At 32.2% G+C, this 24,578-nt stretch overlaps 1 protein-coding gene across 1 annotated transcript in view; it reads left to right on the top strand.

Annotated features, from left to right (window-relative positions):
• MEOX2 (mesenchyme homeobox 2) overlaps positions 1–24,578 on the top strand; it is a 60,431-nt gene that overhangs the window by 1,155 nt on the left and 34,698 nt on the right. The gene's annotated exons all lie outside the window — the stretch shown is intronic.

The raw sequence follows: 24,578 nt of genomic DNA, 5'->3' as shown, positions 1-24,578 counted from the left end.
TGAGGCGGCAGGGAAGACAGTACATGTCTTGCCCTTTCTGGCTCCCCGCCGCGAAATTCCGCGGGGCTACTTCGATCCTGTTATTTGGGGACACGTGTTTCTCGGAGCGGAACACTGTAGCCAACAGCACTAAGCTCTCCAAGGTTCAAACTAGTTTACCAGAGGATCGAGAAAAAAAAGGACAAGTGACAGTATGTGAAATCGATTGCGAAGCGTGACCTTCCATTTGAGCAATGGGGAGGGGAGTGCACCCTAGGATGCAGCATTCGCTGGGCGTGCGTGCGGACTCCGCTCCTTGACTTTTTCCCTTGCAAGTTTCCGACTCTGAGTGGCTTGATTTTTCCCATCGTTAACTGGATTTCCAAATTATTGCACAATATTTGGAACTTGCAATGGAACTTGGCAGAGCGTATGAGAAAAAAAAGTTTTAGTTTTTTTTTTTTAATTCTGATTTCAGAGTTCTTTAAATAGCACCCTATTCCAAATGCTAGAATTTCCTTTTCTTGGGAAAGAAGACATAATCTAGGAATTTAGAGAATTTTAAGGAATGTGTCAGAGAATTGTAAATAAATACATGACTCTTGAGGAGAGACGAGTCAACAGTAGTTGTATTGGTGTGGTACTAACCTAAAGAGAGAATTTGAATTTCAAAAGTGGAAAGTAATATCCTCCCATTGAGATTTATCGGAAACGAGTACTGGGAAACAAACAGCAACCCCAGGAGCGCTGGTTTGCTCTCTCTCTGAGGCTGGTATGCGAGGGTGAGCACAGGAGGCGCTCATCTACATGGGGATAAATTGAGTAGCCACGCAAAGGGGAATGTGACTGAAAGCGGATGCTTGAAGGCACAATCTGCCAAGTAAATGGTAGCAATCCAGAGAAACTAAAGTTTTCCAGGCAACTCCTCAATGCCCTTTCCTAACTGTATCATTCTGAAATTGTTAAAAGATGCTTTACAATTGATTAAGGAAGATGTGAGTTTTTGTCTGTAGCCATAGCGCAACCTGCGTTCCATCTTTTTGGGAGATGTCATTTGTTTAGTATAATATTTACGTATGTTCTACATTTGCGGAATTGGTTTAACAGTCCTTGGAGGTAATTCCAGATATTGGTTTGAAGGATTGGCAAAATATTTACCCTTCATAATGCTTTAGGTATGATCCCACATAAATGACAATGATTGAGCCACATATTTCATGTTCCTTTGCAGCAATGCGTATCGATTGTTCTTTAGCATTAGTTATGGGAAATTTAACTTTTACTTTCCAAGGTCAGGGGTGAACTTTTAATGCTGGATCGCAAATTAGTTTATATCTAAAGAAGTTACCAGCAGTATCACTCATTTTTAATAGTTGTTACTAAGCATAAGTGAAACTTTTAAGACAGAGTTAAAGGTTAATCATAGCAAGGTTTACATCTTCCTTAGAAAAGAAGTCAATTTGAGAATGCAATGACCCTTTCAGAGACTCAGCATTTGATATCAATAAAACTATTTTTTGGAAACAGATCCTAGTTCGGATTAGTCAGCACACTTTTGTAATTACCAGAAGCTCTTACTATTCATTTTTCTACAATGAGAAATCTTTGCGATGGATTGTTCTTTATTCTTCCTGAACTGAAGCACTGCACCTAAGTTTCTTAGGGCAAACTGGATTTTCATATAGACACATGTTATTTTGGTTGCAAGGAAATAGAGAAGGCAGGATCCAAGAATTGGTTTGCTTAAGTTATTTTAATAACAACTGTCTTAAGAAAATTGATTATATTAATAGTTCTACTCTCCTTTGGTAATAAAGAACTATTAACAAAATAAGTTTATTTTTACATGTTGAAGCTAATAATTAGAGTACTGGAAGACAAACAAACACAAAAGTTTGCATCAGCTACATAAAGTGTTAATAGATTACATCTTAAGTAGGAAATACAATTAGTCATCACCAAGGATAGAATCATTGGGGAGTTAGAATGAGTGTTTTCTTTGATGGGATATTTTGAAATACATTTTGGCTAACTAAAAGGAAATATCACAATAGTTTCTAGTTAAATATATATATACTCATTGCAAATAAAATTTACCAATTTCACTATTTGAGTCAATTAATATTTGTTGGATCTTTAGGCAGATTTAACTTAAGTATCTTTTGTGATGATATTACATTCAGTGTTCCATAATTTATGTTCATAGCTATTTTATATTATATTATAAGAGCATCTTGATCTAGCAGAAATTAAGCAATATAGAAAATCACTATAACTCTAATATGTTAACACATATATCTCTTTGCTTTTGCACAGTTTTAATATTTCAATATTTCCAAGAAATAAAATTAATTTCTGAACTCTTGAAATTTTAAAATTGTATTAGATGAAAGTCACGTCATGTGTCATAGAGACCATTTACATTTTGTTCGGCAGTTTATAATTACTACGTGTTTATAGTTCAGAGTAAATGTAGCACATAAATCCAGGGCAAAGTCGGAACCAAAATTCTATATCTCAGCATCTAATACCTAGATTGTATGTGTATATGTATGTGTGCATGACCGTGTGGAAAATTAATAGAGTTTTAAGCACTAAAAAATATTGAAAAACAACCCCAATTTTATCCAAGGTAATGATGCTAAAACTACAATATGTAACATTTTCTAGTGTGCATTTACATGCATTTCCCCTCCCAAACATACACATTTACAAACTTAAGAGGCTTAAGGATCTAGAAACAAATATTTATGAACTTTATGCTACCATTATAGTTTATTGACAATTGAAAATAACTAAGTTTAATAGAAAAGCACACTGTTATTTTTTATGTGTGTTAAACATTTTTGCAACTTTGAACTTGCTATGCTTTCCAGTGTTACTGGCAGAGCCAACATCTGCCACATCTTCAAAGGAACTCTTAAAAATCGAAACTTTACAACTGTACTTAAAACAATCTATACAAAGCAGGTGATTCTGAAAAAAAGTCTATAAATAGGATGAATTACTTGACTTCAATTACATTTGATTGTTCACCAAGTAATGTAGTAATATAAAATGCCCTCTTTCGGTTAAGTAGCTAAAATAGATTAATCCATCTAACTTTAACTTTTATGTAGGTAATATAAAGTATAAATATGTACCTATTTTCTATTCAAATTAATCGAATGAATATATGCACATATTTTATAAAAAATAAAAATTATATTTAAATGGAGTAATTTGGGGATGTGAGTTTTACAAGGTTTTGAATCATTAGATTCTTGTAAAATTGTAAATATTTTATTTATAGCTACAAGATCATAAAATATTTATTGTCGAATTATGTCTGTCTATATGCCTAGCTATGTAGAATGACAAGAATGACATTAATAAGCTGGAAGTTAAATAGAAAGTAATGTCTTACCCACATTAACTCTAATATTATGTAATTTTTCTAGATATTTCAGTCATTACACTTTCTGAAAGGAAAAAGTCACTTTATTATTTATCTCTATGTTACTGGATTATGGTTTTTGCTTTAGAATTTGAAAAAGTCTATAAGACCTTGGTTATTATAGGAGAATATTAAACAAATAAAATGTCTCAAATTTACAAAATAAAAAATACAATTTTCAGTATTTTTTTTGGAGTGGTGGATTAATTTTAGGTTCTCAACATTTTTAAATGGTGACCTGAGCCCCCCCCCAAAAAATTTCTAAGTATCATTGACCTATATAAGTGTTCTCAAATGATTATACTCAAAAGTCAAGAGCTGCAGTATTTTTAGAATTTAGGTGCTTTATTGTTGAAAGTCAGCAATGAATGAGAAGAAAACTGCAAATAAAAATAGGAATAGTTTCAAGTTCTGTGTAAATATTTTTATTTATAGTTTATTTGGAAAAGAAATTCATTAAATACAAGGCATAGCACCTCTAAAACTTATTTGAGTTAAAAGCACAGTACTAAATATTTAAAATTTTAATATTTGTTTAAAGTAATTATCAATGGAAACCATTATGTTGGAACGTGTAAGCTCTTAACTAAAAAATTTAGAATTTATATTTTAAGCACTATTGCGGTTTCCCTGTGTTTAAAAACATAGACCCTTCATCACAGCGTTGGAATTTATAGTAACTTACAATATTTGTTGTGAACTAAGTTGTCTAGAAATTCATTTTAAACAAAATGAAATAGGAAAAGGGGTCAACCCCTCCTCTTAGATTCAGGGAAATTTGGGAGACTAATTCCATATTTCTTAGAATTAACTTTTTTATTTGAGAGACAGCTGAATTATGTAGGAAGCCCCTACATATAAATCTATTACATATACTTGGCCTGGTAATGGCGCCAATTTTATTCATTTACTATATTAAAAATGGCAGCCAGAAACACACAACAAAGATGTGAGGGCTATTTAGATTTTCATTTCAAATAAGGAAAACCAATAAAATACAGCAGTATATTTTAATTTTAGACTGTGTTCACTTCAGTAATTTATTTTTTAAAATTTCAGAGTGTGTCTCTTTCCCAAGCATTACTACAATGGTTACAAACATCTATGAATGATAAATGCTAAGGATGGAAAAATATTAGAAAATAAAATATGCACAGGAATTTCTTAATTAGTAGTTGTTGAGTTCAAGATCTGGATGACTTATCTCTCTCAAATTATCTGTATTTTTTCCAAAATGTTTTTATAATAATAAAATATTTTGTGAAGCAACTATATTAGCATATGAAGTGAGACTATCATGAGTAGCATTACCCCCTCCCCCACTGTAATCATAAAATCAGAAGGATTAATTCTTGAGTGGCCAGTTAAATTACATTTCCTGGATTATGGTATTGGTAACTGATTTCAATGGTTTAAAAAAAAAGGTTGGGGGGAAGGGGAGTTGAAACACAAACCGAGACCAAAGTCCACAAATTAGAAATCGAGGTAGGTATGATATATTTCTATTTAACATATTTAAGCAACAAAGCAAGTTTTATTGCCACAGCTTATTTCTCTGTATTATATGATTTAGCTATTCATAAGGTTTAGTTATCAATAATAAGCTTTTTGTTAAGGTCGTAAAGAAGATGAAGCACTAACATTTTTCCTGCTTTTGTTATGATGTTCTTATAACTATTTCTTGGAATAGCTGTATTCAACTGAAACCCTCAAGTAGACATGGAGTAATACAATAAAGAAAAGTTAGTTGTGACTCTCTACACTACTCCTAAATAGTCATCAGTGTGGTTTAAAATCCAACTGGAGAAAACCTTGCAGGATGTTTTATTTCTCTTATGGAGTTAAATGGAGATAAACAATGGTAAGGGTTATTTGGGCCTTTAGTTTCATTACTTATGCTGAGGCAGAATTAATTTAAATCCAATGTCCTTTTCTCTAATGGTTTTCCACTGACATTGCAAAAGTGTAGTGGATTTATTGTCACTTTAAGAAAGTTGTGTTAGATAGTATTTTATGATACAAAATAATCAAGAATGTATTTCAGAGTATTTCTCTGTAAAGCCTTTAATATATTTATTACTAAATTAACAAAAAGTTACTCGTTAAGAATATACATTCAAATGTGACTGAATGGGTCAATTATTATTTTTCTTCTATATTTGACATTTTAAATGTACAATGAAAAAGTAACCCATTATTCATAAAGCCTTCATTTATGATGTTACATTTTCTATAGCAATATGGTATTTCTGAATTTATACATGTTTCTGTCTGTAAATTTGATACTGTGTATTGGAATATTGGTTTTCACTAGATTCTGAAAATATTTTATTATATGTTCTTTGGTCTCTTACATGTGCATATGAACAACAATAATCAGGTAAAATCTATATTACACGTATACATTTTTGAAAAGGGTTTTTATGAGCTAGAGGAAAATTTATTCAAAAATAATCACTTTGCTCTCTTTATATAGATGTAAAATCAATAAATCAGATCTTTAGCTTATGTGATATTGCTATATTACTTTTAAAAGTTAGCATTTTTTTAAAAAGTGAATATTCTAAATATTTGTGTATTTTGGTGACTTAATTTTTGCATCCTTGGAGTTTTTACTTGTACTGCAAATGTGAGTTTACAAGGTAATACTCGTAGTGGTAACGTTAGCATTTTGATTAAAGATTTAAGTTGAAAAATTGTTTCTCTTCAAAATTTCATAGAATAAATTCAATGCAAATGTTTCAAATGTATTTAAATATCATTATTTGTTTCATAAGCTTTCTTTCTAAGATGTTTTAGATATGTTTTGCGAAGCTTAGATAAGCTATATTTATCGAAATGATCAGTACAAGGTGTTTATTTTTCATAGTTTTTAGTTTTAACGGTGTTTCAGTGGGAAGGTTAATGGTAAAAAGAAAACAGGGAAGGCGCCGAAATAACGGGGACATGGAAGCTATAGTTAAAGCACACTTTAAAATAATCCGTTTCTGTAAGGAAATATACTAATAGATGGATAGAATTCCAAATTCGATTACTTGATAACAGATCACCTGAACCAGCGCACCCACATTAAACACTGTACTACGATGTTCAACGTTCCGGCTACAAAATAAAATATTAGGCTTGAAGCATATACAGCTGTGTGGAGAGTCCAACAGGCTGAAACTGGTAATCAATGAGAGTCATTAAAGTCAAACATGCCAGCTCCCCTGCAGCTTTTGTTTTCTTTTGTTTTTCTTTTCCTGTAGCTCATTATTCTCCACATATTTCAAGAGATTCTCATAATACTACAAGAAAAAAAAAAAATCTCCAGTTATCTTACATGACTGTGGGCAAGAAAATGAGTAAGATGAAGTCATCTCTCTCTCAGGCTCTGCGGAAACCCAGAGGCGGGTCCAGCTTAGGTTGCTGGATGCCAGTAGAATTTTAAAGGCCTGGAATTTTGCTCTTTGAAAATATAGCCTTAAAGCTTTGCCAGAAATGACACCCAAATAAAAACTTATTTTTGCAAAGTGATAGTTATTTGCAAATGTAGTGGTGAAAAGTATTCAGTGTCTGTAGAAATGACTTTTTACACTGTCTGGACTGCACAGTAAAACTTTTGGATGATTTTTCTTAGCCTCTTGAATAACTAGCAAATTAAACTGAAGTGTATTCTTATTAGCTGGAAAAAAAATAAAATGGGTAGTGATTCTAATCAAATGAACAATGAATACCAAGTAAATTTCACAAATGATTGGTTTTATTTTGAAAGCAAAAACATACAGTTTAGTAAAATAGAATCGTGCCATGAAAAACTTAGTGGAAACTAAATAGATAAAATATGGCTTTGATTTTGTAGGAAAATAGTAATTTAGCAAATGGCTTTCACATTTTAAGAACCATCTAAAGAGAACTTTACTACTAACTGAGTAGATTGAAGTTAAGTAACATCTCTCCCTATTTAATATTTTTTCAAAAGTAAAATGAGCTCACAGTATGTTTATTAATTTTCACAATTAAAATCTCTGCAACTGTAGGTGTAAACTATATTTACTTTGGAACTTTTCTTATTTGAAATATAATGGATCTGATTGCATTAAACTAGGCAGCATCTAAACTATTGAGACAGGCTGAAATGACAGGGAAGCCAGAGGTTAGGCATCCAAACCTGGGAGCTTGCTTCTATCCATATTTCCAAGATTACCTTCTTTTCCCTGTCTTCCTTCAAAATTCAAGGAATTAGAGATAACTTTTCTTCTATAACAATTTTTTTTTTCCTGAAAATAGAGCTTTACCTAATATATTCTTGGATACTCAGATGTTTGGGAAAATAAAAAGCAGCGGCAACACTAGTATTATTATTATTATTATTATTATTATTTTGCATACTGAGCTATTACTTGATAAATTGTAAAGGATTTATCTTATTTCTTAGTCATCCTATCAGACAAGGAAATAGGTGGCACATTCAAAGGGATAACTGAAGAGAGTTTGATGATGACTATTTGATGGTGGCAGCAATGTAGGGAAGAAACAGGAAATGGGGAATAGCCCAGGGCCTGCCATAAATCTGAGAGGGCAAATAGAGGAAGCTTTTTCAAGAATCCAGACAGAAGCCTTCTGGCAAAGTTGGGACCTGAGGTGGAGCATTGCAGCTGATATCCGATATCATCCAATAATCCGTCTTCATGCCTTCCAATCTCCTTCTGTTGCCTCCCTTTAGCCAAATATAATCAGAAGACAAAGAAGCATAGCTCACGGGTCTCAGTGGATGAAATCCATAGAAGTCAACCTCCAGGAGAAATTACCAGAGTAGATCTAGGAGAACATGTCTCACTCTGTCTCTTACTAGTTGCGATTTAACTTCTCTGTTTCCTAAAAACTATACTGAGTTAATAAATATAAAGCACTTAAAACCATGTCTGGCTCAGTAGGTGTTAGCTATTATTTTTATCAAATATCAATGTAGGTGTAAGTATGTTGTATAGGTGTGCACTATCTGAAAACAATTTCTGTCTTACCTATTTATTTGTATTTTACTACTAATATTACTATAGGAAAGATTGTTTGCCTAAAAGATGGCTAAAGATTTTAAATAATCTGCAACTCTCCCTCAAATTATAAGTCACAAGTCATTTTCCTCAAATAATGGGTGAGTTCTAAACCAAGTTGTATAAAAGACTCAAGTTGCCTTCCCTTAATCACCCCTAAAACCCACTCTGTAGCCTCTTTTGCTTGGGCATCGCCTAACTTTTCTCAGGTGTATTGTGCCACTGTCTATCAAACACCTGTTTGTCAAGAAGAATGTACAGAGGGGCATTTAGTCAAGAGGGAACAGAATTTAAACCAAAGGGATTTAAAAACAGCAGTGAAATATCAGGTCTCTGTTTCAGGAGATTGGGCATGACATTTTCCTGTTGTGTTATAAAGTTTATTGCAGAGAGAATTTACATATTGTAGCTCTTTGTTATTTTTGGTGGTCTCATTTAGAGACCTTCATGAATAGCAAATATGCAAATACCACTAAAAACTAAAAATGTATTATATTCCACATAAAATGCATAAAAACAATTTTTAGTTTGGAGATCATTAATTTTTTTCAAAGAAAATAATTTGCTGGTTTGTTTGTATACTTATTTATATTTAATAAATCATTGAGAATTATTGCTTAGCTTGAGGTCAGAGAGAAAAGCAAAACCCGCCTGAGTTGCATGTTTTGAGTGATGAATTAGTTTTACTCTGTTTAGTTGAGTCACTTCTCCTGCACCTACAGTTCAATGCAGGGAATTCAGAGATGTATTTCAGAGAAAAGTTTAAATTATTGTACGTGATGGTCTGTGGCAGTTGCTTTTGAATAAATAGTAGAACCAAATACTGTATTAAAATTCAAAATGCCAACTTTCCTTTTTAAGGAAAGTTAAGATGGTTACTAAATCTATCAGGGTGATCACTTCATACGTTTTAGTCTAATCATGATGTTGTATACCTGAAAATAATGCAATATTATGTCATCTGTAAGAAAAATAAAATTAAAAAAAATATGTATATGAAACACTAGCTATGGCTTCTGTGCTAGTTAATGGGAGACTGGGAGGGAGTAAGGGGAGGGGTACAGGGAGAACAAAACATTAAGTGCTCAGTAATAAACACCAGTGACAAGAATGGGGCAACTGCACCAACTAATTCCTTATTCTTGGATTACGGGTTAGGCTTAAATTGTTAGTTTTTAAAAATAAGTCGCAATCTGTAATATTTAAACAGATGATTAGAATCAAAATTATCAAGACACTAGAAGAGGCCCAAGGCATCACCCAGTTCAATGAATATATTTCCTAGAAGAGAGAAAGCGCCCAGAGAAGTTAAGTAATGTCTGTTCATTCAGCCAAGTAGTGGCAGCTCAGCTTCTATATACTGACTTCAGCCTAGTGCCCTTAAAAGAAAAATCTCATAAAATATTTTTAAACCTTAAGTTTTCAGTCTTCCCAATAAAAATAAATTTCAGCATCATTTAAAACGTTGGCTACTGCTTTTGAGTGAATAAAATGCAATTTCACAAAGTGCTTTACTTGGGTGTAAACTACCTCTTTCTGAATCTGATTTTATGTCAGATTACCTCAGTCATTTTTCATTCTTGCTTTATGAATATGAACACTGTTATACTTTTAGCTTCAATTTTCTAATTTTCTAATGATGTGGTTCTTTTCAATTACCAATGTGCCTATATATTTTGATACCTCCCACAATAAACCATTGCATTTTAGTTTAAACCATAGTTTAATGTCTGGTAATATATAGATGGACTTTGCTATATTATATCTATGAATGATAGATATTTATGTAAACAATCATAATTTGGGTATCCATTTGGGAATTGAAGAATCTATTTCCTGTTTGCAAATTTTTAATTTAACACAAGTAAATTTGGTTAAATTGAACTTTTCCTAAAATATATTTATCTTTTTATGTTCAAAGTAATGAATAGCAAATGAGTAGACATCTTGCAACTTTCCATCATCTCAAGTCATTAACTTTATCTCTGTTTTTAGATAAATATTGATCTTTATAAATTTAATACAATAATCTTCTTGCATAGAAGATACCTCAAAATCTTAATAGTTGGTCATTTTGCTTTTGCTAACCAGATGTGCCTTCTTGGTTTCTCCTGCTCCTGCTTAAACCCATCTTCCCTCACAATCTGTAGAGATCAGACCCATCTGCTCCTCCTCAATACAGTGAACCTTATAACCTCTGAAATACTCTAATGCTGACCCCTCATGCTCATTCCAGATCATTATTTCTTAGTAAACCCTCAAAACACAAAATTAAACATGAAAAATACAATTGGTTATTCCAAGAGTTTTTTTCTTCTTTTTGTCTAAACATACTTTATTTCCAAAATAATGAAAAAATATTCCTCTTTTATGTAGTTAATTTTGAATTACATTAAAAACATCTTCACATTAATAGTCTCAATTGATAATTTCTTCTTTTCCACTAGACTTATATTCAGGAATCCGCCATGCTGCTTTTCCCTACACATTTCAGCCCAAATCCATTCTATTGAACATCCTTCTATATTTTTTTCCATTCTTACTTTGACGTCTCTTGTACTTAATTTGGATGTCTCCTCAGGACTCCCGATGTAGCCATCTTCTGAATCTTTATCTCTTTTTCATTTTTCCTTAATAAAATTCTATATTGAACTAAAGTAATATTTTGGCTAATGTTCATCAATGATATACTACTAGATTTTACTTATACTGAATTTTGTGTGCAAATAAATTTTGTATAATATCAGGTAGATACATATAACACAAGTAAATATAATACATAATATAATATAATTAAATATCTGCTATAATCTCATATATACTATGAATCTAATCAAATACATAGAAAATTATATCTAGAGCAGTGCTTTCCTGGAAAAGTATTCTCTTTATTTAGTCTGTGGAACACAACACTAAAGGCTAGTTTAAATCAATATTCTTATACTTTCTAATGTGGGTACCTAAATATATATAGTCATGGTTGCATTCAAGGAGTTTTCCACAAGATTTACAGCATCTCTCATTTACTCAAGAACCTCTCGTGACATGGCATGTATTACTTACTTCTAATTTCCTTGAATAAGAATTTAGGGCTATATGTAAATAGGCTTCTGTAAGAATCTCTCAATTCAATTATTAAAAGACTTTATTGACTTGGGCTAGTTTTTTTGACATTGGTTTTGTTTTTGTTTTAGCCAATTTATGTTCAATAAACTTGTATATGTCTATCCCTTTTTCAAAAGCTTTTTATTTTGAGAAAATTGTAAATTCATATGTGGTTGTAAAAAAATAATATAAAGGGGTTCCATGTACTCCTTACCCAGTTTCTCCCAATGAAAATGTCTTCTATAATTATAATACAATAACAATCAGAAAACTGATATTGAAATAGTCTATGAAAATGATATTGATACAATCCACTAACCTTATTCAGATATCACTAGTTTTACAGGCACTCGAGTGTGAGTGTGTGTGTGTGTGTGTGTTTAGTTTAGCCATATGCTGTCAGATATATTCTGTATTTTGATCTCATAGCCTATAATATTGTCTTCTAATATGTATTTATTATTTTTATTAAAATCTGGCTTGTGACACTTTCTCAGGTCAATACTCCCTTATATTAATAATTGTGCTTTCCCTACCACATTAATGTCTATATATTGCATAATAATACACTTATACTTTGCTGTTCCTATTTCACATGTATTTAGTAGATGATTTGAATTACATGCACTCTCAGAGGAAAAACTAATGTCTTCTTTTTTTTTTAGTGTGTATCCAGCCTCAGATTAGGTGCACAGATGGTCTAAGTAAATCCAAATTTTGTCATAGAAAATGCTTCACTAATGATGCGTGAATTACCTGTGTTAGAAGTTTTCTGAGACTCTCGGTTCCAGGCTTGCAGTAGGGCAGATTCAGAACATTTTGGGGCAATTCATGGGAGAACTTAGTGAATATCCAACTTAAATAACATTCTGTGTTTGTTTCTGATTTATTTTTATGGATTCTTTCTAAAGTATTATACCAGTAATTATGTGGTATATATACTTATCATTTATGAGTAAATCTGGACAAAAATAAATATGCATTTTATTGAAAACTTTATCATAAATAAGCAAGAAAATCTGTATTTTAAAAGGTAAGATTCTATATTATTAATAATGTAGTATTGCTAAAACCAATTTAGTGATTATTAAACCCAACTAATATATGGAAATGCCTCATTCCATTATTTCTGGCTGAGATGTGGGATTCTATAAACATCTGTGGAATTATGCTATGCATTGTTGAGTTTTTGCACATTACATACAGCCAAATAATAGTAGTATTTAAAATGTCTTAAAAAAAAAACCCAAAAAATAAACTTGAAATCATTGACTGATTGGGAAAATATGGAATATTCATCAATCTGCACTGCAGTATTGAATAAGGACACAGATAGTTGGTGTTTTTTAAAAAATAGATTATTTTTAAAATTTTCAGGTAGACTGGATTTTTTACAAAAGAAAAATCACTTTTATAAGGATATTAATATAATGATGCTGATTCAATCCATGATGCCTGTGTCTGTATCATTCTCCTTTGAGTATGACTGGTTAACCATATTCAAATAACAGTACATTATTAGAGAATGTGGATCTGGACACTGACAAGTGACTATACATGAGGTGGCCTGGCCAGTAAGGAAAGAACAATGATGATGAGAGGTGGACAAGCTAAAAAAGTCATTTCCCTTATGGTTCTGAGCTTAGTCACATACTACATAAACTGTCTGATGAAAAGAAAGTTTGCAATAAGCCCACCTGTCATCTGTGCAAGTGAGCTAGAATTTATTTCTGTAAGAGTTCAAATCAATTCATATTGTAATACATTTTGACAATTTCAAAAACATTCTGTTACCTATGACACTGATACTGATTCTATTTCAACAATTCCTTCAATTCATAGAGAAAAATATCCTTTACATTGTCCATGCTTCTGGCCTTTTTCATTAATGTGGTATATCATAAGATTACTTTATTAAGACTGATAACCCTCAATACTGATGTTACATTGGAATGATCTGGGTGCCCTTTAAAAATACTGATGCCTCATAAATTATGATTAAATTATTCTAGAGTAGAGCTGAAGATTTTAAAATTTTATAATGGAAAATTATAGCATTAAAAGAATAGAGAAAATAATATAATGAACCCTCATGTGCCCATTATGTTTAATATTTGTCACACATGGCAAATCTTAACTCATTTATACCATCCCACTCTTCCCTCACTTTGTCCCAATTATTTTCAAACAAATCTCAAATATTTTATTGTTTTATCTGGACATTGGTGTTAGTGATTCTAATGTATAGCAAGTTTGAGAACTATTAGTTTAGAAAATTCTTGTTTCTAGGTTGGAAGTTCTGAGAGGCAGGGACTCTATATTCTAGACCTTATCCTTTTCTGAACATAAAGAGCAATGTCACACCTGGCTGCTCAATAAAAAATTATTGATTTACTAGAAATGGCCATTTGTATATCTGTGTTTATCTCTGACTATCATAATATTCTCTTATGCTGTATAGAATTAGTAACCACTAGCCACATATGGCTATTTAAATTTTAACTAAAATTAACTAAAATTTAAAAGTTTCTCGATATCACTACCACATTCCAGATGCTCAGTAGCCATATGTAGCTACTAGTTAATATAGTCAACAGGGAAAATACTGAACATTTCCATCTGTTAGAAAGTACAATTGAACAGTGCTTCTAAACAGAAGGACAAATTTTCTTATTCTTCAGCTACGAAAGAGTCATCAAAGATGAGAACTTCCTCAAGTGGAGAAAGAGATTATGAGAATTCAAATATGACTTGAAGCCAAATACAATTAAAAGTATAACTGTCACAGTTGAAGCACATCTGAAAGTAAAATGTAAGGAGCATTATTTTGCTAAAACTTTTTGGATAAATGTTTGATTTACTCAACCAAATATTCACTTAAATAAAGTACACTCATGGTTTTGCAGAGCCCAAAGCTTATCTTAAAATAATTATTAATTAAATAATGTATAAGCCTGAGATTTAGGTAATTATCAAAATGAAAGCAAAATCAGAGATATTAAATTATTGAATTATAAACAGAATTAAAATGAAGTACAACATAACGATGAATGTAAATGTTAAAAAAAAATAGAATTTTGGAAGCGAGAAGGCAAACAATGAAAGTAAATTCAAAAATGTAAGGTCAACTAGGGAGATTCTTCCAGGCCTCTTGAGGAATAGGGAGGAGAACATTTTTCTGGGAAAGGGTGGGGAACATGCCAGGAATTAGGCTAGATTTTCCAGGGAGAAAGTATGAAAACTTAATAGAATCACACAGTGGCAATCAGTGATAAAATAAATATTAATTTTTAATTCTTCTCAAAGATTTGGTTTTTTATCATCCCTGGTGTGAATTTCAGCTTTGCAATTCAGGTAGTTGACAAACAGAAGAACCTATTAGGGGAAATGTTTAATCTTTTAGGAAGAAAATGAGGCTAAAGTATCCATCTTGGCATTAGGAAAGAGCAAGTGCAAGGAAGACTGAAGTATATTGTGTTGTACGTCTGTGCTGTGAAACAGCTGAGCTTGTCTGGCTGTGGCCATACATTACACAATCAAGCTGCCACAACCACAGAGACTTGACTGTGTGGGAAGTAGGAAGACTATTCATCAGTGGATTCATTTTTAATAGAGATTAACTGGTAACTCATTGATGATTGAACTACTAGCAATTTATGGGAGAAAAGGCAATATTAACACTACATATTAAGTTAAGCAAAGATATCACTGGATATATTCGTGTTAAAATTTATGAGTTGAGAATGTACATTTAAGTATGAAAATGTAGAAAAATGTTAGCGATTGCACTCAAGCCCTCTTAGGACCACAAAAATACATACATACATACATACATACATACATACATACATACATACATACATACATTATAGCACTGGGCTGGGCATGCTCAAGTGTCCTCGCAATTCTCATTGTTTTTCAGAGGTTTTGGAACAGAAGCAGGCCAGACCAAATATAATTTGAAATAAAGTTTTATTGACAGTGTGGAAGAAGAGTGGAGAAAACATTTTAGTAGTTTTCAGTAAGTAAAATTGATGATTTACTTTCATATTGAAAATTTGCTCATATCGCATTGGTGGCCAATGGTGTGTAAATGTGTGGATGTGATAATCTATGTTATTCATGGTAATTTTTTTTTTTATTTTAGATGAATAAATCTTAGTTTTTCCCAATTTAAAAAAAAGTGTGCTTTTTTTCATGGACACAGAAAGTAAAGCTAAGAGATTATTTATTTATTTTACAGGAACCACTTAGAAGAAATCATCTATATATGCAAAACATTTCTTTAAAAAAAAAAAAAGCATCACTAATTAAAGTACATTTATTAGTTAAATGCAATAAAATAGTTAAACACATATTAGTATACCAGAGAAATAAGTGACTTCTATATTAAATAGTGTTACTTCGAAACTCAGAATGTGAAAAAGCCAAACTCAACCAATAGGAAATTTAAATATGTTATTCAAAGTAGATGGAATAAAGTGGGCCCATAATTTGTGTCCCAAAGAGTTGTTGAATTAGGGAGAAGCTACTTAACACGAGTCACAAGCAGAATTATTATTAAGGGATTTCCTTCATTAGGTAGTTGCTATTCTCAGGTCAGATACAAATACTCTCACATTTTATCTGTATTTCTCTTAATATTAAAAAAAGACTTTCTCATTTTATGCTTTCTAATAGAATTCCATTTCACTTTGAATCACCTATTTACCTTTGGAAGCAGAATTAGTACTTCAGATCAAGTTGAATTCCTTAGAAACAAATAGCTCAGAGAAGAAATATTTAGATAAATGTTAACTAGTGTCAAATTATAGCCTATCCTTCCCCTGGTTCCTGACACACACACTAACACAATAGTTGTTTCAGTGGTATTATAATTCACAAACTCAGACGTAGTTCACTAAAAGCCTGCTATTTGCCAGGGACTTGGCTCTGCACTGTGAGTACAGTAAAGTGAATAGAACATCTTGAGGCTTCTAGATAGGTCCACACCATAGTAGCAAAGACAAAGATGGAAGCAACTGGATGCAACAGTATAATAAAGGATATAATAATGTAACAAAGGTGATGGAAATATACAGAGAAATCCAGGAAAGTTTCAGGGATAATGGCATCTCCTTCAGTTTCTCTCACTTCTTACTTTCTACTTCTGATGTCAATGAGTGCATGAAAATCTTATGACTGTGACCTGGATAAAATTACCTTTGGAAAAAAAAATAAGGATCTTTATTAATCATAATGATATGAAATACAGGGTAGGTTTTGGGTTTCTGGAATCATGCACAAAATTTATTCCCAAGGCATTCTTGTTCAGATCCTCGATTTTTATGATTTAAGCATTCCTTTGTCTTATGCACCAAAGTTTGTGGGCAGTAGTAATTCATCGTAGATAGCTAAACTTCGTAATTCAAAAATAGACTCATGGACGGACTATAGACTAGTGGTTACTAGAGGTAGGGGGTAAGAGGAGGGGGGAGTAGATGGGATAAAAGGGGTCAAATATGTGGTGACAGAAAGAAATCTAACTATGAGAGGTGAACAAATTATAAATATATATATACCTTACTGTTAAAGTATATGGCTGAAACTTATTGTATTTCATTAACCAATGTCACCATAAAATAAATAAATAAATGATAAATAATTTTTATTTTAAAAAAGAGAAAAAATATTATGTGATAAAATCAGAGTGAAAGGTAAGAGATTTTGCTACCTGGTAAAATACTCTGTACTATTTTTGGCACGAAATCGATGTCATCTTGATAAGACAAGGGAAAATTAGGCCCATAGGAGACATTGTAGAGTAAATTTACATACGCATGACTGTGATGTTATTAGCTCTCCCATATCGCAAGTACTGAGTGTAGGTGAATATTGGGAAACAAGAGGAATGACTTTTCGTCCTCCCTAGGTATTCTTTCTTTAGTCTTCTTGGCATTTCTCTCCATCTTTATCTTGAGAGCTGTTAAGACTTTCCTGCAGGATGTATTTAAGCACATTCATTGAAAGTTAGAATTGGAAGGGATTCGAGAATTTATCAAAATTACCCCTTCAGTCCTAAAGAGAAGAAAATTGAGATGCAGAGAGTGGCACCCTTAAAATAATGTATGCTGAACTGAAACTAATAAGTTCGAATTCAGTATCTTTCTCTTATTTTTATAATCTGCTGTTTGAAAATGTCATCCTGTTTATTTGTTAAGATGTCAGATAACTAAAATTTTTCTTTTGAGGATTGTTTAGCTAGTCACTTTCTACAATAAAGGCAAAAATAGCATATGAATCTACTTTTCTAGACTAGCATTATTATAATTTAATTACCACTGTCCATTTGATTTGAATGAATATTGAAGGTTGGTTAGTTGTTTTTTTAAAAATTTAATCAGGGAGACAGAGAATTTCCATTGATGTGATCCCAGTGTCTTCCTTGCGTGACTTTTACTTCCTGGTGAAATCAGTCATTCATTAAGGAGTAAGAATTTGGGTTATTCTGGATTTGATGACCACTCTTAAAATTAACTTTGAAAATTTAAACATTGAGAAGTGTTCTCTCAGTGATTATTATGACAGTTAAATCTATAGTGTTATAGTTGAAATTACTTCATGACCTGGAGTTTGAAGGTTTTCCTGTATTGCAAGTGCTCTTTCTAAATCCCAGGTATCTTACTTGATATCATCAAGTAAGTGATCCGATTCATCACTTTTGTTTTATTATTCTTTCAATTATTCTCCTAAAGACAGTCAGTGTTGCCAATTCATTAAGATGTTTCCCCCCATCCCCTCTTAATTTAGAATAGTATTAGTTTCTTTTGCTCATTTTCTTTTCTCTAAGTTATTCTGGAAATTTATATGGAGGAAGTCATATCAATTCACAAATCTGACTGTATTAAATCACATGGGTTTGATTTGCCAAAATATATAACATTGTCTTGAACATTTAGAGTGTGGTTAGAAGGAAGCCTGAACTGTAAGAAAAGGTTTTTTTGTGTGTGATGTCCACTTAACCAATAAATCTGTCATCACTGACTGATTTCCATTTCCTCTGAAATAAACAAATCACTATTAAGTCCTTTGAAGCAGGAGGCTGCCAGGAAACACGAAAGTCACTTTTGCTTCATCTTCCAAGATAAAGTATTTAATAAATGGAAATGAGATGCAGAAGAAGGAGCCGTGGGGTCTTTACACCTGCTAGAAAGTCCAGCAGCTCTCCACAGAGCAGGAATTCAAACAAACCTCAAACCTCGACTTTCAGCAAAAGTATAGAGACGAAGCCAAGAATAAACTCTGCAGGGCCCTTGGAAATTTCTTAAGTAGAAAGCCTGAATTGTGGAAACATAGGAAATTTGAAGAGGAAAGGCTAGAAGTCTGGAGGCCTATACTTCTCTACTGAATTAGCTCTATAGTTGTTTTATCTTTAGAATCCTTCATATTCTACTTTAAATCAAATGGTAATTGATCCTCTATAAAAACTTTTATTAGAAAGTCAGGGTCTTAGCTAAGGAGTAAATATCAAATGTTGATTGGCGAGGGCTTTTTTGTTTCTGTTTATTTAATTTCATATAATTTCAGAGTTATGTTTTATTTTTATTTATCCCATTCGAAATAAATGAGTCCCTTAAAGTAAATGCACATGCATTCTAATCAGCAATCCACTAAGGAAATAAAAGTTCACGTAAAAGTCAGGACAAAAAGAGATAGCAAATGTCAAAACTTTTAGAAAGACCAAAAAGCAAGTAAGGTACAAAGGAAATAAACAGACATTAAAAAGAAAACTGAAAGTGTATCCTAAAATAAAACTTCAGACGGTGATACATTACTATTTTCCCTATATTTTGTGATCACCCTTTATTTTTGAGTAAAGAATTTATTCGTCTCAATGATGAAGTGAATCTCTCTTAACCTATGTCCTTTATCTGTTGTTATTAGCTCTTTGAGCACCAAGAACTGTGGTTGCTATTGTTTTAACAATCATAATACTAAAAATAAATAAATAAATAAATAAATAAATAAATAAATAAAACGACCCACACTAAAATTTTTATTTTAACTAAAAATTATTTTCATCTTGTTTCAATAAACTTATTAACTAAGTTATATATTTTTTCAAGTAGATGATGTTGAAAGGATCAGGAGTATAATTGAGGAAATCAAGACAGCAAGTTGTTTTGTGTTTGCTGGTAGCTCAGTGACACGAGAATAATGTCATTACTGTACTCATGTTTCTCATTGCCTGCCTGATACAAGCCTGTTCTTATTTTAAAGATGCCAACACTATGCAGTTATTCTGTCTTCATAAAGCTTGCATGTTCGTTTATTCTTTTAAAAATAAATTTAGTGCTATGCCATTCAGATATTTTAAAGATTATTATAGAAAATTTATTTTGCTTAACAGTAACAGTTGACCACAAGATGAGAGTTCTTAGTTCATTCCATCTTTTTGAAAACTTCTCATCAATAAATTTATAATTATATTGGTTTTTGAGATTTCTGATACTTTTGAACGAAACACAATTGGTGGCTGTGAAAGAGAGTCTAATATGTTCTGTGTGGCTCTCATAATTGGAAACTACAATAAGAAAGTTAATATTCTATCCACAGCTATAGCTTTGGTTATTTACAGATGTGGGATTGACTGCTATGCTGGTATATTTGAGGCTCAAGTAATTTACATCTCTGAATTATTTGATAAAAGATATACAGGCCTTTTAATTCTAAAGCTTCCGTTCCCACAGTATTGATAATACTTTCGACTTTGATCTCCAGAACATGAAGAATTCATTGTCTCTCAGGCTACTAATTTCTAATAATGGGCAATATTGATTAGTTTGACGGAGCTGTGTTTTTAAATTTTCATATGCATATATTCAATTATAGATCTTTGGAGTAGTTTTATTCTTTATAAATCTCAGGATGAAATACAAATATATTACCAAAAGTACTCTCAGTCACGGCACAGTGTGGATATTAAAGAGGATGTGGAAAAAGTTTGAAGGAATGGGGGCTTGCTCCATTGTTCTAAGCCAAAAATATCAAAATTTGGCGTATAAGATGATGGAAACTAAAAGTCTGCTTATTCCTATAGGGGATTAATGCATTACTCAACCTTGAAAAATTATATTGCCTGGCAACTACAAAATATGTTTAATTCTCCCAGTCCTATCTTTATTCTTTCATTTTGGATCCGGTATCATTCAAAAGTTCTGATCTGCTGACAGTTAAAATCTCATTAGGATATTGTACAACTGATATTTTCCTCAGGCTTTAAGAGTTATTTGATATATGCTCTTTTTTATTGATTATAAGTAGAGTTGATTCAACATTTTTTTCCATATCTACTTAACTGCTTTTAGTTTAGGAAAATGGTGAACTGAAAAACACTAAAGCTCAAACACTTCCCTAAAGAAAAAGTACTGTGTATTACATTAATATGACACCTTTCTTTGAAAATCTCAAAGCTCCTAATTATAGAATTCTCTAAATAAACAGTCTTTGGTTCATTTTATTTTTCCTTTTCAAAAATAGTCCAGAAGGCAAATAGCAGTAGTGGTATTGTTTTTTTTTTGTTCTGTATTTTCTTACTTAACACCAAAAAAGAGAATAAATTGTAGTATGGGGCAGCGATGATCTTGTCCTTTTAAATTCCAGAGTATAAGGATAGTCTTGTCTAAAATAAAAATAAAATAGTTAACTTCGCAAAGTTCCGTCTAGCTATAAAATTGGTTCATTTTACCCTATTTAACTTGACTTGTTCCATTGTGTAACGTTATCTCATATTATGTGATTAACTATAACTATGGTGGTAGCAGCACCTATATCTTCTACCCCAGACAGTTATTATCTGTTACTGGAAAATTTGTCGATTAGCTCAGGTGAGTAGAGTGGTGCTAATAATACCAAAACCACAAGCTTAGGTTTTGTGATGTTATCTTCTTTCAGAGAACGGCTTTTTTTTCGTGGCTGTAGAACACTGCTTTAATCATTGCCAGCTATATGATAAATGCATTCTGTGCTACACAAGGAACTGTGTGTGTTTGGCCAGCTATAAATGAAAAACCCATTTAAGAATACCACTTTGAAATGGTTGATCATATTTTTGGGGTGATTGATTCATGTCCACAGCCCTTCAGTCATTTATAATGTGTAGATTGACCACCTCCCATTGGCAAAGTGCTGTACTTCTAATAAAATATGTGGTTGATTGAAAAAGTAAAAAGTGTTTAAAGCTCAGGTTCATTATTATGTAGGTGCCTGGGTGACCAAGTCAATTGAATGAGTGTGTCAACATATTCATTTATCAAGAGGAAAATTGAAATAATTTGAATTTTTCTTTCTCAACCATGCTAATTATCTTAGCTCTCAGACAGTCACTTACCAATAGAGAAGCTATTCATGTATTTAGTTATCGAAGGCTTTCAATTTTACATTCTGAACAACTGTTAAATATTTCCCTCACCCTAATTTCTTAGTTTAGAAATGCATTTTTTTAACCTGATCATTATAAGTGTCTCTCACCAGTCTATCCCAATGCTTCCATTCTGTTTTGTTTTGTTTTGTTTTGTTTTCTTAATGGAAGTGCGGCCATTGATTTAAATATCTTTCAGTGACTACTGACTATGTGTCAGGTACAGTGCTGGAACCTTAAGAAAAGATCAATTGTTCTCAAACTGGGATGGTTTTATTCCCCAGGAGACATTTACAGTATCCAGAGACAAATAATTGTCACAACTTGAAGGTGAGTAGAATGCTATTGATATCTAGTGGTTAGGAGCCAAAAATGCTGCTAAAAACTTCCACTGCACAGGTTAGCCCCCACAGCAAAGTGTGATCTATTCCAAAATGTCAGTAGTGTCTAAATTGAGAAATCCTTGGGGAGAGGAAGGGTGGAGAGGATCTAAGAATAAGGCCAGGTTCTGCTCTTAGGACACACCCATCTAATTCTTCCCTCATTAAAATCCTCGAATTAACATACTCCATGTTGCTCACAGCGCACACTCTCTTGCCAATAGTTTTCTCCAATTCTTTAGCCTTCTCCATGTGCTGAGCTTCAACTCCAAGAGAGCTTTGCTTTCCGAAGGAAAGGACATTCTGTGCTCTTTTGTGTTTGTGAGATTTTGTTCTCGCTATTTCCTTTGTCTGGAATACTCTTCTTTCTGCAGCTACAGAAATTTCACTCATTCTTTAAGACTCAGCCCAGATGTCACTTCCTCCCTGAAGCCATCCTTACTCACCCTGGGAAAGGTATTCACTTCCTCTAATAGTCTTGTAGCTTATCCTGCATACTTTTATTTTTCAGAATGAGTCATTTTGCATAAATGTTATTTATTAACACTTCTCTCATAAACTTAATTGCAGAGATTGAATCTTTAGCTGCAAGTGCAGAGGACAATGTCTGGCACAGTTTCTATTCAAATATTTAATAAAATACTAATTAAGTACTTGAATAACTGTAGAAAGAGAATGATCCTAAATTGCATGGAACTTTTAAAAATAAATAAGTGCGACCTGCTTTACTCTAAAGTTTTTAAAACTTTGGGTTTAGAAGTTAGGCATCCTTTGACATATAACAGACATAGATATAAAATTTGCATTCCATATACACGCAGGAGAGTGCAAGATCATTTCTTTTTTCCTACCACTAATCCTTGTGCAATATTTGCAAAAAAACACATGGAAATTGCTTGCAAAATGGTTATGATTTCTACACCACTTATATTTCTAGATAACATTGTATAATTTATAAGTAAGTTTATATATTAAAAGTAAATTTGGATCCTTCTGCTTCCAAAAAGATAGAATAAATATATTTTTCTCATTTCCTTTCACTAAGAATAATTGAAAGCACTGGACGTCACATATAAAATGAACTAAAGAAGATTCTGAAAGAAAGAGAAAGGAAGGCAGAACGGCTAGAGACGTTGTGACCCAGGAAATGACATGATGTTCCCTGGGTTTGCTTTTGCTTTATATGTTCCAGACTTGGAGCTGAGGAAGCCAGCAGCTTCAAAACACCAACAAACACAAACAAAAAAGGCTTCAACGAAAGTCCATTATCTTTAGGCTAAGTTCCAGGAAAGGGGTAGCCTCGCAAAGCAAAATACTTTAAGACAACTGCTCTACTCAAGCAAACCAACTTTTCCTTGGTAAAAGTCCCTGTTAAGAGAGTCAGTAACCAAAGAGGAAGGAACTATTGATGAATCTGAACAACTTAGATGAACCTGCGGAATTATGGTGAGTGAAAAAAGCCAATTCCAAAGGTTCTATACTATATTATTCTATTTATGCAACATTTCTGAAAGGACAAAAATTATAGTAACAGAGAACAGATTAGTGGTTGCTAGGAGTTAAAGAAAGGTTGGAGACGAAAAGTAATTGAGTATGCCTATAAAAGAGCAGTCGGAGGGATCTTTGTGATGGAAATGTTCTGTGTCTTGACTGTTTCAGTGCCAACATGCTGATTGTGATATTGTGCTATAGTTTTGCAAGATTACCATTGGGTAAAACTGGGTAAAGGGTAGATTTCCATATGTCATTTCACTGTTTTAGTATTTCCTTGTGCTACTTTTGATTGCAGATGAATCAACAATTATCTTAATATATTAAAAAAAGTGAATTTAATAAAAAATTATGATGGCTTAGTAGTTCTTTAGAATATCTTTATATATGTAACATAACATAAGTTATTTAACTTCTTACAAGGGCTATGATACATTTTATACTCATAGTAGATACTTTCCCTTCTAATGTGGAGGTGTTAGTGTTGCTTTCCACAGAGGAACTACTTCTTTTGGCTGAGAACATCTGCTTACGTGACTGGTGTTTAGAGATGTCATAACATATATTCCATACTTTTATGTCACATACATTTTTTTGAAAATGTTATAAATTACTTAGTGAAAGTATTTAGAAAATATGAGTAATTAAACAGGAATTTTACACTTTGTGACGTGATTCTAAAAAGACATTCTAAGACTTCCCTAGTCACAACTAGTTCACCTAATGTACAATTGATTCTTGAACAATGTAGGGGT

Source organism: Pteropus medius, unplaced genomic scaffold (assembly GCF_902729225.1).
Source record: "Pteropus medius unplaced genomic scaffold, Ma_sr-lr_union100, whole genome shotgun sequence".
Taxonomy (NCBI): domain Eukaryota; kingdom Metazoa; phylum Chordata; class Mammalia; order Chiroptera; family Pteropodidae; genus Pteropus; species Pteropus medius.
The sequence above is the reverse complement of the archived record's forward strand: the minus strand, read 5'-3'. Positions and strand labels throughout refer to the sequence as shown.